The 17485-nt window shown below is 41.6% G+C and overlaps 1 protein-coding gene across 13 annotated transcripts in view; it reads right to left on the reverse strand.

Moving 5' to 3' along the window:
• INPP4A (inositol polyphosphate-4-phosphatase type I A) overlaps window positions 1-17485 on the reverse strand; it is a 93848-nt gene that overhangs the window by 61839 nt on the left and 14524 nt on the right. The window lies entirely within an intron of this gene.

The raw sequence follows: 17485 nt of genomic DNA on the forward strand, positions 1-17485 counted from the left end.
GAATGATTTCCCAGTGTAACCATGTAAAATGAAGAAAAACCTCTCTGGTAAGCAAGATGTTTTCATTCTACTAGACATTCTGAATATATGAGTTTATTAATCCCACTGGAATTGAGATTTAAACAAGTTATTATGAAGATAAATTATCTAAACCATTTGTTTTTAAACAAAAAAAAGAACTTTCGTAAGAAACACAATATAAGAAGGTAAACAAGACTCTTTGAGACAATATTCAACCTCTCTCTGTTTTTTAAATATTCACTAGAAAACTAAAGCACTGCCAGAATTCAGGTTACCACCAACCTCGCTTGAAAACATTTGAGAAGAAATCAGGAATCCTACTCAGAATACACACACTAGTTTTTCAAGAATTCTGATGGACTGTATTAAGTCTAGTAGTATTTGTTGCAGATCTTGTACACCTGTAGGCAGAATTAAGGTTTTCAACAGTAGTTTCATTTCAGCCCTCTCACAATATATAATCTGTTTAATGTAAAAGTTTCTACTTCTGAGGTTGTACAGGAGATTATTAAGAATAATACCAGTAAACTACAACATGCCTTTGTGGCAATATTTATAGAATGAAACTGTCCTGCAAACCCATTTAATTAAAGATATAAATAGAACATACTGTCAGACTTCAAATTTTCATATCCATGTTTCCTTCTTCATTCCTATGGCTTTTCAAACAAACTATCAAGATATTTTTAGCCTTCTTTCCCCCTGGAAGTGGGGGGATAATTCTGAATTGAAAGCTTGTCTCTAAATAGACTGCTATGCCCTTTGTCTGGGATTTATATGTTAGTGGTTGTTCTCCAATCTACTAAACAAAGATCTTTCCTTTCAGAAATGTTATCGACACACACACTCTCGATGTACATTTCAAAAATAGTCTTCTCATCCCTCAACCTACCCCAGCCACCAAATGTCAGTTATCATTCAAAATCACCTCTTTTCTTTCTGTATCTCAACAAAATCCATTGTTTGGTCTTCACAGGTTACAACAAGAGTTTTTGATCAGTTGCTTGGAAGTTCATTTCAAGGCACACATAGGCCCAGTTTGGATCAGGACCTGCATGGGGGAAAAGCTTTTCGGCCTTCCGTCCCATTCCCTTTCCCTAGCCAGAAACTGCCAAGTAGAACCACTGTTTGCCCACAAGGGAAACATGACATGATCAACCCATTTCTGGTTTGATCCTGCCATGTCTCCTGGCTGGGACATGGGACATTCTTTCTCTCCTCTTCCCTGCTCCTTCTTAATTATTGTGGTTGTACTTTCTCACTCTTGGTACTTTTGTTTCCCAGGCAATGCCTTATCAGCTCATTAGATACCTGCTGTTGTAGTTCTTGCAGAATTGTGGATTGTAGGTTTGTTGTCATCTCACGGGAGGGTGTACTGTCTCTGAATAGGGCGACTGGTAGGGTGCCATCCCCCTTTTGGAACTGGAGGTCAGGGGTGGTATTGTGTGACGTGGGGGCATGACGTGAGACATAATGGAGGGCACTTTGTTGCTTATGGTTTAATTCTGGCAATAGAAGACTAAATGCTTTTTCCTGATGCTGCCCTTATGTCTCATATCCAGTGATATAGTTGGGTTACTGCACCAAATTGGTAAATTGTTCCCCTCTCCATTTTATCCTTACAACACCCCTGTGAGACAAGTTAGGCTGAGAGTGCTTGACTGGGGCAATTTACCCAGCAAACTTTATGGCTGAATGAAGATATGAACTCAGTTTTCCCTCCTAGGTTCTAATTCAAAGAATTCCAATATAGCACTAATTAGTGGGTTTTCTGGTGCCCATTTACTCTTTTGCGACAGCAGCTGTTCCACAAAACAACAGCCAGACTGGGGTTTTTTCCATCTCACTGGAGCAAGAGATGATTCAGGAGGCCCCAACAGGAATCAGCATCTGTCAGTAGGGAACACCAATTCACAAACAGCTGCCTCGATTTTAAGAAGCTGTTTGTCTTGCAACCTCTAAACCATTCCCAGCAGCCCACGGTAGCCTTTCTGTAGTGGAACCTTTTCATCATCCTTGAAATTGATCAAATTCCTACCTATAAGACCTCACAGGCCAAAAAGACTAGGGACTCCTTGTCTAATCACACCACATTGGTTTTCCAAACCACGATGCCTCTTTCACAAGACTATACTGCATCAGACTGTGTATGGGAAACTGTTTCAGCTCCACTGTCCATAAAAACTCACTACACGTTGGGGAGAAGGTTTTAACTTAACCTGTGGCCCAGCTCACACATTTTCAATATTTATTTTTAATGAAGCAGACATTATTAGAGCATTGACAGAGCAACCCTATGCAGAATTACTACAGGCTGTCTATGACCAATTACGCATGTTTGGTGCGTGGTGGGGCAAATGTCCGTCGCAGCAAGTTTTCTTGTACAGATATATTTCTTCAAGCCCCGCTTTCATTTTTTATTCTCACCGCACCAAGCAAGACCACTTCTAGCATGATTTTAATTTTGCTTTGCCACCAGAATAGGCAGATTTGCCAGTGAGGACTGCTTTGCCGTAGACATTTTTCCTTCGTCCACAGCCAGTCTTCCCACTCCCTCCTGCTGCCAACCATGCCTTTCCCCTCGCATGGTCTCTCTGTGCTCCTGTGGTGGCAGCAGGGAGTGAAGGGGTAGAGAGAGAACATTCCTCCAACATCAGATTAAAAAAGGTTGATGAACCTTTAGTTCAACATTATATGCATGAAAATCATACAGAGACCAGAGATTTCTGGTTTTGTATAAACATCATTCCAAGCACATTCTGGAAAATGTGCCCCAAATTTTGCTTAGAGAAGTGGCTAAGTGAACATTTAAATTTAGAACTTTTCAAACAAGTTGCGGTTGGAATCAGGATTTGGATTTGAGTTATTTGTGATCAATATCACTTTGTACTACCATGTTCCTTTAATTCTCCAAACCTGTTATGTCTCTTTATGTTCTGTCCTTGTTTGGCTGAGACACCTGCAAACAATATAGGTTAGCAGGCTTGGCTATTTCTTTCTCTGCTAATTATAGGGGGATGCTTCATCCATTATGCTCAGATGCCTTTGGTTTGAGAATTTTGATGCTTCGTCTTCTTAGTTATATTTTTTGGGCAAGATGCCTTGATATCTTCTGTATACCGAAGTATGAATTATGTGAATTTATTTAGTTTATGAAGTTACTTTATGTATAATGTATTTTTACTGGCATTGTAATGTGGTTTCTGCAGAATTGTTATGGCTGAAGAAGACTAAGGTCGAAAGTGTTTAACTTGCATGGGTTAACACTACTACTGATATCTATTTGATGTTCACATGTGACCAGGTTATCTCCTGATGCAGCATCCAGCTGAACATCTGGCAACTTGAGTACTTCCAACTTTTGATATTTATTCATGCTTATGCATGGCCAATTTATCTCTTTTTATGGTATCCAACTGAGATCTGGCAACTGGGGTACTTCAAGCCCCTATCGCCGTGGTGGTGAACCTTTGGCACTCCAGATGTTAAGGACTACAATTCCCATCATCCCCTGCCAACATGGCCAATTGGGACTAAAAGGGACTGAAAGCAACTCATAATCAAAAAGCAGACAAATTTGAGGACAGTCAACCAACATTTAAAACCATAATGGATTTTAATGTAACTTTCAAAAACATGCAACAGAACTGCCATTATAAAAGAAATACTAGTGTCTCTCAAATGCAGCCCGAGATTAACCATTAAACAAAATAAGCACATGCCTCGGGCTTCAAGTAAAGACAGCCCCATAGAGGTTTTTTGTCTCCTTATCTCTGCTAAGTATTGAAGCAGATTTGTTACATCAGATTAATTTTGAGGATATGATCAAAGATTTGACAATTAAAAATGCAGGGAAAATTTTTTGTAGTTTAAATACAGTTATAAGGAAGCAATAGTAAATATTCCATCGTTGATGCATGTACGTTAGAATGCTATATATCTTCGAAGCAAGAAAGTCACAGAATAGGTATTTTGTTTCATGTCAATAATATTTATTCGTTCGAATATATATTTTGTGCAGGTTACTATTGCTTTTATTTTGAATTACCGGTACATATAAAGTATATAGGGGAACCAGAATCTTTTCTGTGCTTAGGCCTCTAAAGGTCTTAATCCGACTCTGCTCAAATATACTTCTGGAAAAAAAGCATCATTTCCTGAACACTGCCAGGGCCAAGGTCTCAGGGTCTTCCTCACTTCCCGAGAAACTTGGCTACTGCCCAAAAGACCCACAAATGAGCTGAAGCAGATCTGATCACCTCATGCAAGGAGAAACCATGGGAAAATAAGAAGCTGGAGCGCAAATCCATAGCAGGTTTCCAGAATGTTAAAATGTTCTAAGTAACAAATAAATTACCCTTTAAAGTATATAACTTCATAGAGGGTTTCTCTTCAAGTGCAAATGAGGCAAGTCTAAAAAGAAAAATGTGCAACCAACTGTTTAGATAACCAGCAAAACCAATCCCTGCTGATCCAAGATCAGAGGTGTCCTGACTGAAAGCAAAATGGTCCAGGGCAGATTTCTTGTCTCTGATGATACAGGTAACTGGGATAAATATAGCAATGTTTATTTATGGCTCTTCTGTGGTGGAAATTTTTCAGGATGGAAGTGCTGCTAATCCCTATGTCTGTTCTACTGTGAATTTTCTCTTCAACTGAGACCCAGCCAGATTTCCTACACAATCTTCTCTCAGGAAGAAAAAAAGTTAATTGGAATCTTATTTCGTTTTTGACTATTGAGAGTAAAATTAGAGATTACATTCACACATAGATACCTTGAATCAACGGGAAAGGAAGAAACAACAGCTGTTCAATAGGGTTGCCAGCTCCATATGGGAAAATTCCTGGAGATTTGGGGTGCAGCCTGCTGGAGGAGGCGCAGTTTGGGGAGGAGGGAAGCTTCAGCAGGCTATAATGCCATGTAGTTTGACCTCCAAAGCTGCCATTTTATCCAGGAGAACTGATCTTTTTAGCCAGTTGTAAAATTGTTAAGTCCCACCTGGAGGTTGGCAACTCTTGTGCCAGTCATTCCTGTAAATTCACCCCTCCCAACTTCTTTTCCACCCGATGGCTCCAAGAATTGCCATGCTGACATTTGGAGCTCCTTTGGTGGAAAGGGGGCAAATGGCACTCAGGCAGGGAAAGGCAGATTCCACACGGGCCACTACAGTGGCTTCCCACCAGCATACATGATGCCAGTGGAGCTCTGGGGCTGTTCGCACGCTGAAGTGCAAGCGGCCCCAGAGCGGCCGTGGTCCGTGGAGGCACCTCCATTTTGTTTCCCCACACTTACCTTCTCTCCCTGCAGGGTCGAAGGGCAGCGTGGGCGTGCCTCCCTGTCCCTGCAGAGCTCCGCAGAGAGAGAAGGTAAGTGTGGGGAAACAAAACAGAAGCGCCAAAAAGTGGCACCTCCAACCTGGTGCCGTTTGCACGGTGCCAGCAGGGAAACACTGTTTCCCACCGTTTCCGCCCCAATGTGTGTGTGTGGGGGAAAGCATGGCGCTGCCTCGTTGTGGAGGCAACAGCCGTGCAAACAGTGCCCCCAGGATTGGCGTTTTTACCATCCCTGGGGCGCTGTTTTTGGCCCGTGCGGAATCTGCCAAAGTCTGAAAACCTCTGCATTCCAAGCCATTCTTCTAATCCTGAATATGCCTCCAGAAGCAGTTTTCCAGATTAAAAATGAACTGCCAGGATCATGTTTCCAATATCTTCATATAACATCTTATTTGCCCTGAAACAACAGCAAAATTAATTTATAAAAGAACAACCTCTCCATTTAGCAAGACCAAAACCACAAAAGTTGGAGAGGGACTCCAATTCAGTCACACCTGGTATTGCATTCTGGGGGTGTTTATCTCAGGACTCAAATGCCGGATGCTGAGTGATGAATTCTGACACTGATATCAGATTGCAAAAAGTTAAGATCTTGTACGGCTTGGTGCAAACCAAGGCCAGAAGGTGCACAGGAGGGCACTGCAATACATATTTCGATGACACACTCAATAAATAATCAGTTTGAATGCAGATATGATGTCAAATGCAGATTCCTAACATTAATATCATAAACTGAGTTAAGAGCCCAAGAAGAGATTTTCTCTGTTCAAAATGAACTATGGTAAAATGCCATTAAGTCTCTCTCAAGCTGAATTAAGAAGTGTTAGCTGTTCACACCTGAAATGAGATTGGATAAGCACGCATCTCATGCTTTACAAATCTCCTAAGCCAATTCAACTGTGCCTTGGAGTACAAAAAATGGAAAGGGTTTTGCTCAGAAATGGTCCTTAATTTACTGTATCTGACTTACACAGACCACTTAAAGCAACACATAGACACAGACTTACTACAGACAAACAAAATAATCTTGAATCACCATGAGTCAGGCTTCTCCGCGTTTGATGGGGGGAAAAAATTCCCTCACAGGGTTAACTCTGAATCAAAAACTACACTCTCAGCCAAAGGCTGAATAAATACCATATGCAACAACAACATTTCCACAGGTATGCTGTCTGGTTTACGGGCTGTATGGCCGTGTTCTAGCAGCATTCTCTCCTGATGTTTCACCTGCATCTGTGGCTGGCATCTTCAGAGGATCTGAAGATCCTCTGAAGTTGCCAGCCACAGATGCAGGCAAAACGTCAGGAGAGAATGCTGCTAGAACACGGCCATACAGCCCGGAAACCAGACAGCACCCCAGTGATTCCGGCAGTGAAAGCCTTCGACAAAACATTTCCACATCTTAACTACCCCTAACATGGCTGCTCAGCATTACATAATGCACAGAGTGTCACTGAATGAGCATTATTATTTTGTTAGACTGGTTACATACACACACAGGCCATCTGTCGCGCAAGACTCGATATGCCATTCCTGGCAGCTATGAGGCTGCTTCACAAAAACAACAGCAGGGCAAAGATTCACCATCTTTGGAAGGAAGGCAGTCAAGCAGGAAACTGGCTCTTTGCTCAGCTATACTCTTGGTTTGATCGTTATGGTGAGATTTCTAATTATAGGAAGAAGCCAATACCACCATGCAGTTCCAGCTCCCCTTCCAATTAAAAGATATCTTGGTACAACTGTTTGCCGTGGCAGGTAATTAGGACTGGTGCGCTCCCGCTATGCCGTTCCATCTGAATGCTATCTAATTGCTAGACTCAGGGCTGTTTCAAATTTGATGACTTTCCTACATGAATAGAATGTCTGTAAAAAGGAATTTGAGGGGAAAAAAGGAAAGAAGTCACCCAGAGACAATTTATTGCAACATCTCCCTGGTTTTGAGATTGATACAGAACATTTGCTTGGTGGCTCAAATGGCTACCTTCACAAGAAGAAAAAACTGCAAGATGAATTGCCTTTGTTCTACAAAAGGGAGACTAGCTTATGTTTTAAAGATAATGAAATACAAGTAGTGTTAAGAAATGGAACTAAATTACAAGTTAGCATTGAACAGTCTAATCCATTCAGTGACACAGGAAACAAATCCAACCAAGATCAATTTTTGAGCTTCCTGTGAACCTCTTTACACTCATCTGCGTCGGTGCAGAACCTCAGGAGTCAGAACCCTTGATTCTACTAGATATGATCCACAGAACAGAACTTGGAAGGTCCAGATGAAACCCCAGCATCCCCCCCCCCCCCCCCCGAAGAGAGAAGGACTACAGATGGCCAGATGCCTGAGGCGGCTTTGGTGGCATAAACCCTGAATAGTTGGAGTTGGCAGACTCCTGTGGGTGACAACAGGGAATAGCTGCCAGTGGTTCACCCTAATATCCTTCAGTCTACCCCTATTCATAATGCTGGGGTGAGCATTACACCGGAGGATAGGTCTTCATCCATAAAGGAAAGGACTTGAGATCAGCTAAGACGCACAGAGAAGGAGAGATTGAAGCCCATCTGGATATGATAGAGGGAGTAGGAACAAGACTATTCTGGCTGGTCAGAGGATCCCGAGCAAGCCTGGAGCTTCCACAAAGGACATTCAGTAACTGAAAGACCTTTGGAGAGGAAACCCTAAGAGTTGTCAGAAAGAGGTAGATAGGAATACCAGTACTCAGAGGACAGGGGGAGTGGTCCCTCAAAGGGTTTCCTGGCCTACAAGAAGGAAGGATTCTTAGAAGCATCAAGAGTGCCTATAGCTGCAAACAAAATACCATGACAGAACCAGCATGGTCTGTGCAATAATGATGGATTCCCCTACCCCTCAATGTCTTGGAGGGGCTCACAGAGAATCGCTGGCAGAACACATCCTTCCAGTCTTCTGCACACAGAGAGAGCCCCCTTCCCCAAGCTAATATTGAGATTTCAGGAGACCACTAGAAAAAGAACAGGCTACAGCTACAGAATGGAAAAATCCGTCAAAGTTGTGCAAGTGCAAAGTTTTGCACTTCAGATGAGCACCATCGGACACAGTCCAAACTCCCCATGAACACAATGTGCAAAAAAGAGACCTCCTACTAAAATCAATATAAAATTTCTCCCTGGTTTTAATGCCACTAGGTTGAACACCCATGCACAGCTTGCATTTTACAGATCGTTCATGCGTATAGGCAGGCGTCTGGAGCTATGAAGAATTACTCTTCCTTAACTGCACAGGTGTGTGCAATTACAATCATAATTTAAAAATATGTATAATGTGGTAAACTATTGTAATGAATGACAGTACAATGACCGGCACTATGTCATCCAAATGTTTCTATCTTTCCTCTGCAAAGGGAACGTTCTTTAAAGCAGTAGGCCAAAAGAACAGAGCTGTTCAAATGCGCAGGCATGCATTTCATCCATTATATATAAACTTCCTTGGATTTTTCTGAGCATTTGGTTTCTATCAAGTTGTTATTTATAACTCAAAAGATGTCTCTTCCCTCCCACATTCAGCAACAGCTAAAGTTGTCTTATCTTTTGCACCTGAACAGAATTAAAGAGGCGAAAGAATTAACTCTACAGCATGTACATTTTTAGCATAACACCTGAGCGTTGTGTCCCCCAAAAGAGAACAAGTATTGGAAACAGTTTTATTTGGCATCCCACCCAGACAGGTCAAAGGGAACATCATAAGAGGCAAAATACACACTTGTGAAAGTTTTTAAAGCAAAAACGGTTGGGTAGTTCAGCACATGCTTTGCATGAAAAAGCCACACAATTTTCAATTTTTCAAACAAACAGAGGGATCAGGGGCCTAGAAGAGGCTGCTGGGAAAGACATGGAATTAGCAGGAGTTCTCCACCTCCTGTTGCTCAGGGCAGTCCTAGAACCTTTTTTCTAGATCAATGCTGGGTTGGGAATCGTTTGATGTAAAGCTGCACCCTCAGCACGCCCAGTTCTTGCCCTAATAAACAACCACAATCACTTCCCACATGCCTGTTTCTACAGTCAAAAATTTCCTATCGAAAGGCATGACTCGATTCAAATTTCCACTTCCTTTTCCACCCCAAAGTTTCTGCACACATGTGCACACTGTGTGTGAACTGGACATGTACCCACTGTAACTTGTGAACAGGGCTAATATAAGGCAACTTCATGTGTTCTATAAACTGGATTATGACATGGAATTTTTCCAGGTTTTATTACTAAATGTGCTTGGCTTTGCACGTAACAGTAAGCAACTCTCTCATTAGGTAGTGGCGAAAAGTTCGCTCACAGGACTCAACATATTACACAATATTTGGGAGAGACATCTTTGCCCAACTGCAACTGGGTGGTTGTTGTTTTTAGTACAAGTTGTAATAAAAGTTAAAAAGAGGATGATGCAACACCAATGGAAGAAATCACAGCTTTACATGTTGCTTCCCAGATGAGATACGCACATGTGTGGCAGCTAAAAACATGGCCTCTGCATAAACCATCATCAGGGAGCAGTGCTGCTAACCAGTCTAAAATGTTTACCTATGGACACCTTTCCTAGCTCTTGCTAAGTGTTTACAGAAAGTGGGCAGGGTCAGGTGGGATGTTTTGCCACGCAAGGACTCTGATTGGCTGTGCAGATTTTTTAAAATTCTGTTTTGGCAGCATCTGCCACCACAGCAAAAGCATCTTCACTGTGGCAGCTATTTTGTGGCTGGCTCCACCTCCTGCAGTAGTCATTTTGTGGCAGTTTATGAAGTGTCAATTAGTGGTGTGCTTTCTTCTTTACTTCAGGTTGAACCACGATGGCAATGTAAGTGCAGTCCAAAAGGGGAGGGCAAATGAAGCCTTGAAAGTGGGACAGGGTTACGCCAACATGGGTGTGGACTCTGCTGGCAACAGGGGCAAACGTGGTGGCAGAGTGGCTGTTATGACATTGGTAGGGCACAACTGCGTGGTGCCTGAACTCAGAAGCTGCCAGGTGTGCCAGTGCCCTCTGCTGCAGGAGCCCGCACCAACATGGAGGGGGGTGTTTGAGGGCATTCCCGAGGGAGGGACTGACATTAGTTGGCTTCCAGTGACCTTTCAGCCTGGGAATGCCCCCTTTTCCAGGCATAGACTATGGGCGAATCCCCACTTGAAATTGCAAGCGGATCCAAACCTGTTCCTTGTGAATCCGTGTTCTCCTCATCGCAGTTTTTCCCTCCCCACCACAGCGAGCACACAGCAGACACTCCCGGGTGCAGGCATTGTTGCAATTCCCACAGCCATGTGATCGCGCTTCATTGCCCTAATCTGATTGGTCGGTGTTCAGTTGGGCGGGACCTGTTAGCCACTTCAGAAACACTACCCATTTTTACCCATTAAAAAACCTGTGCAAACGCTGAAGTGCAACCACTATGAATACTTGTCATTTACAGTAAAGCAACTATTTTCTGAAAGTTTTACCATTAAATCGGTTACCAGGCGACCGTTTACTTGTATTGCACATGCTCAGAAACGTGATAGTTCCATCAACCCGGAAGTAGACTGCGCAAGGGTCAAATCAATCTGATTGGCTGCGCGAAATGTACGTCACGCTCTGGGGCGGGGAACAACTCCAGGTTCCAAACCTTGTTCCTCCCCTCGGAACAGCCGTAAACTGTGATAACGGGGCCTGAACCACTTGCATCCAGGTTCTGCCAGAATGCAGATTAACAGGGCGAACGAGCGTCAGAAACGGTTGCTGCCACAGAAGTCATGGGGAGGACGTCGATGAAACCGTGTTAGTAAGTGGCCCGAAACCGTGCCAAGGAGGAAGTGGGAATTCGCCCTTAAGCTACCAAAAAGGGTGGCAAAAGTGGTCACCCTCAATGAGGCTTTTCACCAGCCAATGTGTTTTCCCTTATTTTCTTGGTGGCTGTACTGCCAAACACCTCTTTGGAAGCAGCGTGGTGATGCTGTGCCCAGCTGCCATGAATCAAACCCCCCCCGCCCCCAAATTGGGCTGTTTGTATTAATTGCCTACTTTCAGGTCAGATGTAGAACAGTCCAATCTCCTTTGCTGACATAAACAGACAACACATCATTCTACCGTGGGCCTCATTCAAGTAGACAGTATGTAAAATTTTGCTTTCTGATAACCAGATGTTCAACAAGGGCAAGACTCATACTAACAGGGTACAGCACCCTGGAAAGCAAATTTCAGGTGCCTGCAGCAGCTGCAACCAAAACCAACTAGCCGTAGATAACCACACAAAGCAGCCAGAATTCTCACTGCCAGCCAAACACTCCACTAGTGCCTCAGTTCCTGTAACTGAAACGTCCACCTTCCTTCCTGCTATTAAAGGAAGCCACAATTATTGTTTCTTTCCAAAGTTACATGAAGCAAAGCATCGCCACAGGATGCATGAACAACCAACAGCACTCAAAGGACTGAAAAATGACACACACACACACACACACACCCCGGTAACTAGCTCTCAGAACTGGCGCTAATGTCATCAGAAGCCTTCTGAACATTTGGTGATTCGTAGTTGCATAGACAAGATTCCTGCAGTATAAAGAAAGCAAAAACTTATCTAGATTCACAAAGCTGTGAGCTTTCTCAATGCTGAAGGGCTACTTCATGCAGGTCATTTTTTTCTACAATCCAGTCTGCGGAAGCTTACAATGTTAGCAGATAGCCAAATAGTAGAAGACTTTGTCATACTGGTACTGCAAATCTAGCAGGCAAGAACCTTCTCCCCTGCCCTAATCAATAATGACAATACAATAGAAAAATAAGCTGCTACCTCTACAGTGGTGTTTTAAGCTTCTTGAAGTATCAGACTGCTGTCACCTAATAAGCAATATAATGAGAACATTTTACCAGTCACCATTCATTCATCTCTCTTATAATGTTGACATTTCATATTGCAGTGAGTTTTGATTCTACTGTTTCAATCAAAAGACAAGCAAAATGTCACACTTGGATTTTTAAAAAATGCTTGTGACATTGTCTCACAGGGTGTTATCAGTGAAAGCTACAGAAGTTGACATGGGCTGTAAAATGCCATCTAAAATAATCAGCGGGTTCTCACTGCAGTGTGAGGTTTGTTAAATGCTGGAGAATGTAGAAAAACAGATCTGGATGAACAGTACTGGATGCCCCGAACAGCTAGAATACTGTTAAATGGTATATACTATATAGAACTGTAATTGTTCAAGGCAGATAATAGCCTGTCATTGACTTAGAATGAATTGGCCCCTAGGATTGGCTTTCACTTTTGTTTAGATTTAACATGGTAGGCTGCCTGAATCTTAAATGTGTGATACAAAAGTATGTGTAAGTGTGCAATGAGAGAAGGTCATAGGATGGAGTTGCCTATAATCCTTCTCATGAACTGCTTCACACTCTTAAAACAAACATACACTCAGAATTGCAATTACTTCACTTTATTTATGAGTTTAATGTCTTTATTTTTAAATTGGTAACGGTAGGTTGACATGGGTATTCTGTTTGGTTAATCATTCACATTTTAAAATCACTGTCAAAAATGTATAATAATTCACTTACAATGTTCTAAAACCTATCGGTTTTAATTTCACTGTATCATAGTAATCATTAACTAATTTGTTGCTGTTGTTTATCACAAGTATCAAACCTGCTGGTGATTAAAATATCTGCCTCTCTGATATTCTAAATTTAGCAAGTAATACTTGACTCAGTCCTTTCTAACCAATCAAATGCTCAACCCTAATGTAGAGACATGTTTTAATTACAAAAGTTATCTAATACAGAGGTAAATTTTACCAATAGTTCCTTAAAATAAATACAGACAAGCAAACAGGGAATCACAGTAAAGAAAAAGAAGTTTCCACTCATGTATTTATTTGTCTCATTTTCTGCCACTCAAGACTGCAATAAAGTCAAGAAAAAGGAGTCAGAATTCCCCTCTGTTCTTTATTCATGTGATAGTAGCTACTCACAGATTAAGATTCAGCCATACAAAAATTTACTTCTACAGCAGGTCAAAAGAACTATATGCATGTCTTTGTTTTCAAGAACCCAGAGGTGCTCTACAATTTGCTCAAAAAATATGTTGCCCCATATAAACTTAGGAGAGGGGGGCAGAAAACCTCCACTAATGAAAAATTATTAATAAGCGACAACAGCCAAACTTTAATTGACTTTGAATCATTTGGGAGATGATTCAAAAACTAGGTCAGGTCAAGAGGAGAAATGAATACAGAAGCAGGAGCGCAGCTTTGAGAAATACCATAATCTAATGCTATGTGTTGTTCCAAATCCCCTGCACAGTTCTACAGGCCTAAAACCTATTTACTTCCATGAGACTTCAGGCCATGCAGTGGAATGCAGCTGTTCACTGCACTAAAGGAGGCTAACACCAGCCCTAAGTGTGCAGCATTAAAATTAAACAAGAGGGCCAGCTCTAGTCCTGTCCTGGAAAAAAGCATTTTAAATTTGCTCATGACCCAATTGGTTAATGGGTTTTTAAGAAGGTATTACATTTTTCTGCTGTACCAAAACTTTTGTAGGCATACATTAATATGCACCAAAGCAGGAACATACATGTATATTGCTTATTTACATGAACTGAAACCAAGCCTATAGAAAGGACTATGAATAATGAAACCACCCGTAACGTGTAAACAGTCCATAAAAATCATGACGAAGATCCAGTTTTACACTGTTGGGCTAGGAAGACTCAGATCCAAATTCCCATAGAAGTTTGCTGGGTGACCTTGGACCAGTCACACATTCTCAGCCTAAATTACCTTGGGGCTCACAAGTTCTCCTGGGAAGTATAGTTCCCATCAGGCCGTTTTTACTGTGAACAGGCCTTTTGCAGCCTGAAAAAGTTCTAGAAAAAGGGAAGGAACTAAGGTAAGTGTGGGAAGGGGGGAAGGAGGGCGTCGCGGGGGGCCATGTGGGGGGGCGGAAAATATAGAATGAGCTCTGGGCGCAGTTTGGCTCAGCTACGCCTCTGTGTTCAACTGATGTCCCCGTCCCCCCCCCTTTCAGTTACATTATTTTTATTCATTTAAATTGTTTATTTAAATTGTATGAGTATTTTTGGCAAACTGCATGAAAAGGCCAGACAAATGCTCTAAAATAAATTCTTTGCAAGCGCTCTGGCAATCCATACTCCTTCCCTCCCTCAACATGCCATTATCAAAATGACACACACTATTGCTGGTTAACCATACAGGCCGGATGTTTCAATCTATTTTCTCTCAAGGATTCTAATTTTATTTTTGCTGCCAGCCCAGAAGGAAAAAAAATAGTTAACCAGTTCATGCCTAGCTCCAAACCTTTTCTCGAAATGGATGACGTAATTTACTATGGAAACCATTCTGAGGAAAATATAGGGCATGTGTCTAAGTCTAAATTTTACTCCACTCACCTAGTTTAGAAACTAACTCAGTTTTCAGGAAGTTCTTGAGGGAAGATGCCCTAGGAGGAAGATGCCATTGCATATATTTTTACAAGAAGCACAAGCAATTGTGGTTAAGATTCAAAAGGAAAAGCAGTTAGAGCTACCCTCTCCTTAACTTTGTTGAGAAACATGTAATTAACAGGCCCTAGAGACACACCTGAACTTTGCAAGAAGTCAAACACGTTCTAGAGCTGTTTTAGACCACTTCCTAGGAACAACAAAAGAAAAATTACAGGCAATACTCCAATACCAATTTTAAGAATCTACCACTGCACTTTATAGAATCAGGCAAATTAGCCAGACTAATAATGTTATTTTGAATTACCACCAGACCCCATACTTTTATCTCCATGTGTCTCTCACATTCAGGTAGCCCTACAGATCAAAACTGGCCACAGCAATTGAATAGAGTAAACCTGCAATCTAATTGTTGGGAGACTGTCGAAGGGATGAAGATCTTAGAAGTAAAAAAATGTTCATCTGTTGCAGACTAAAGAAATCAGAACAATGCTACGCAGAAGAGGCTAACCCTGACCAAATTTTAATGGCTTGAAAAACTGTGATACAAAATGTTTACTGTACTTACAAAAAGAGATTCTCATTCTATTTCAGCACCATTCTGCATTGCCAGGGTCACATAACTAAGGACAGCTAAAGCTAACTTACAAACAGTGCAGGTATTTGAACTACACCTGTGGTAAAGTAATTAAACATTACTCCCTACTGTGTGGTTTGTCAACATTGGGAAGAGCTTCTCAGGAGCTAGTCAGTGGTGTTAAACACCGTGAAAATAGACTCTTGGTGGCCGTAATTATATTTTGAACTGATTTGCTTGGCAAATGAGCCTAGGCTTCCTTCTTGTCACCCGTATCCATCCTTTTAACTCTTTCCTCTGTCCCGTACAATGCAAGAGCAATACCATCTGTCATGATATTCATTAATGGATCCATCTCTTTTCTCTGGCTTTTGCTCTCTGAATCTTCACCAACCAGCATGTATGGAACAGAAAGCTATGAGTGGTTGGTTGTTCCACACAGTTTTGCTCTTCTTCAAAAACTGACTGCTCCTCAGCGTACTCACTTCGTGAGATTCATACCTCATGAAAAGATGTGAATCTCTTTAAAATAAAAGTAGCATAACAAATACCAGCAGGCTTTCCTCTCTCACACAGCAATGCCCCACCATCAACTGAATTGTTCTAAACATGTATTTTCTTTAAAGGATATGCTCCTGTGCTGGTAGGGAGGTAAATCAGGGGGGTTTAGGGCAGCTGCAACAATGACATATTTAATCAAACACAGAATTAGTTCTTCTGAAATCTAGTTCAATCAGTGATGGGAATTCCTATCTCCCATGGATTATATGTTTTAAGTGGCAATAACAATTTCTTCTCTGCAAGGTTACCCCTCTAATCCATGACATGTGGATGAAGGATATTGTTTCAGAGGCACAAGCCATGCATGAAAGCGGTAACTCTGCCAGGGCAAATCCTGTCTGCCCCTGTAAATCAGTGGCTAGTGCAAGAATAGTTCTAAGAGAAAGGGTCTGAGCAAGAGAGTCACCTCTAGTCCAAACCAGGTCTGAAGGCAAGCACAGGAAGGCTACTAGACAAGTTAAGCAAGTCTATACATGAGCACTGCCAGGAAGGTGGGTTGCTGGGAACCCAGTTATAAGCAAATCCAAACTCTTCCAAGGAAGGAAAAGCTATAAATAATAATAATTTTTAAAGTCAACTACCCTCTTTTTGCCAAGATAAACCCTAAACTGAAAAACTTGTAATGGAGAAAAAAAATCTGAATTTAAAATAAAGATTACAGTGCAGTTAAGCTGGAGAGAGAGGTGCTTTCCCCTGTTTTTAGATGGCTGGTTGAGGACTTTTTAAAGTTCAGCCGTGAATTTAAATTGTACTTAATTTGCTTTACTTAAACCATTACGAATTAACATTTGCAACTGTATTTTCTGTGAAAGAGGCAGTCATCCTAGCTAGAATGCAGGATGTGGCAGTGATCTCTTTTCCACCTTTTCACCACCTTTTCCAATATCCCTAGTCTGCTCTGCACTGTTTATTTTGGAAAAAGTAATCAAGGAAAGGGTTTTTTTTATTCGCAGTCTTAACTTCTCTTAATGTGCTCTACCAAGTGGACACAAGAGCCAGAGCTCAAGTTAACTCCACCAAAAGATGATTTAAATGGTCCACTCTTTATAGAGTTTGATACTTTCAACAGTGGCACGTTGTAGACACAAAAATGTATCATGCTCTTCTTCCAACTTAAAATTATTTAAATGTATGCAAATTATCCTCCTAAAACTATAGTCACACAATGCAAGCACATTTTTTTCAAGAATTAAAAGCAAGAGCAGGTCTAACAACCCATACTAGCCTGATCTCACCAGAGAATGGAAGAAAGGATCAGTACTTGGATGGGAGGCCACTGAGAAAGACATGGGCTGTTATGCAGAACCACCTCTGATCATCTCTTGCCTCGAAAACCCTATGAGATGGAACTTCATGGAGTCACCATGAGTTGGTTGTGACTCAACACCATGCTTTGGGTTCAAAAGCAAGAGAATAAAAACGTTCTAGAAAATTAACTGCAAGCAAATTAGAATTACATTTAACTATTGGCAATACATCTCATAAATTACCAGAACAGAGTTCACACAGACAAAAAAAGCCTGAATGAAAGAACTCAACACAAACACAA

The sequence above is a fragment of the Sphaerodactylus townsendi genome, linkage group LG04 (genome assembly GCF_021028975.2).
Source record: "Sphaerodactylus townsendi isolate TG3544 linkage group LG04, MPM_Stown_v2.3, whole genome shotgun sequence".
NCBI classification, from domain to species: domain Eukaryota; kingdom Metazoa; phylum Chordata; class Lepidosauria; order Squamata; family Sphaerodactylidae; genus Sphaerodactylus; species Sphaerodactylus townsendi.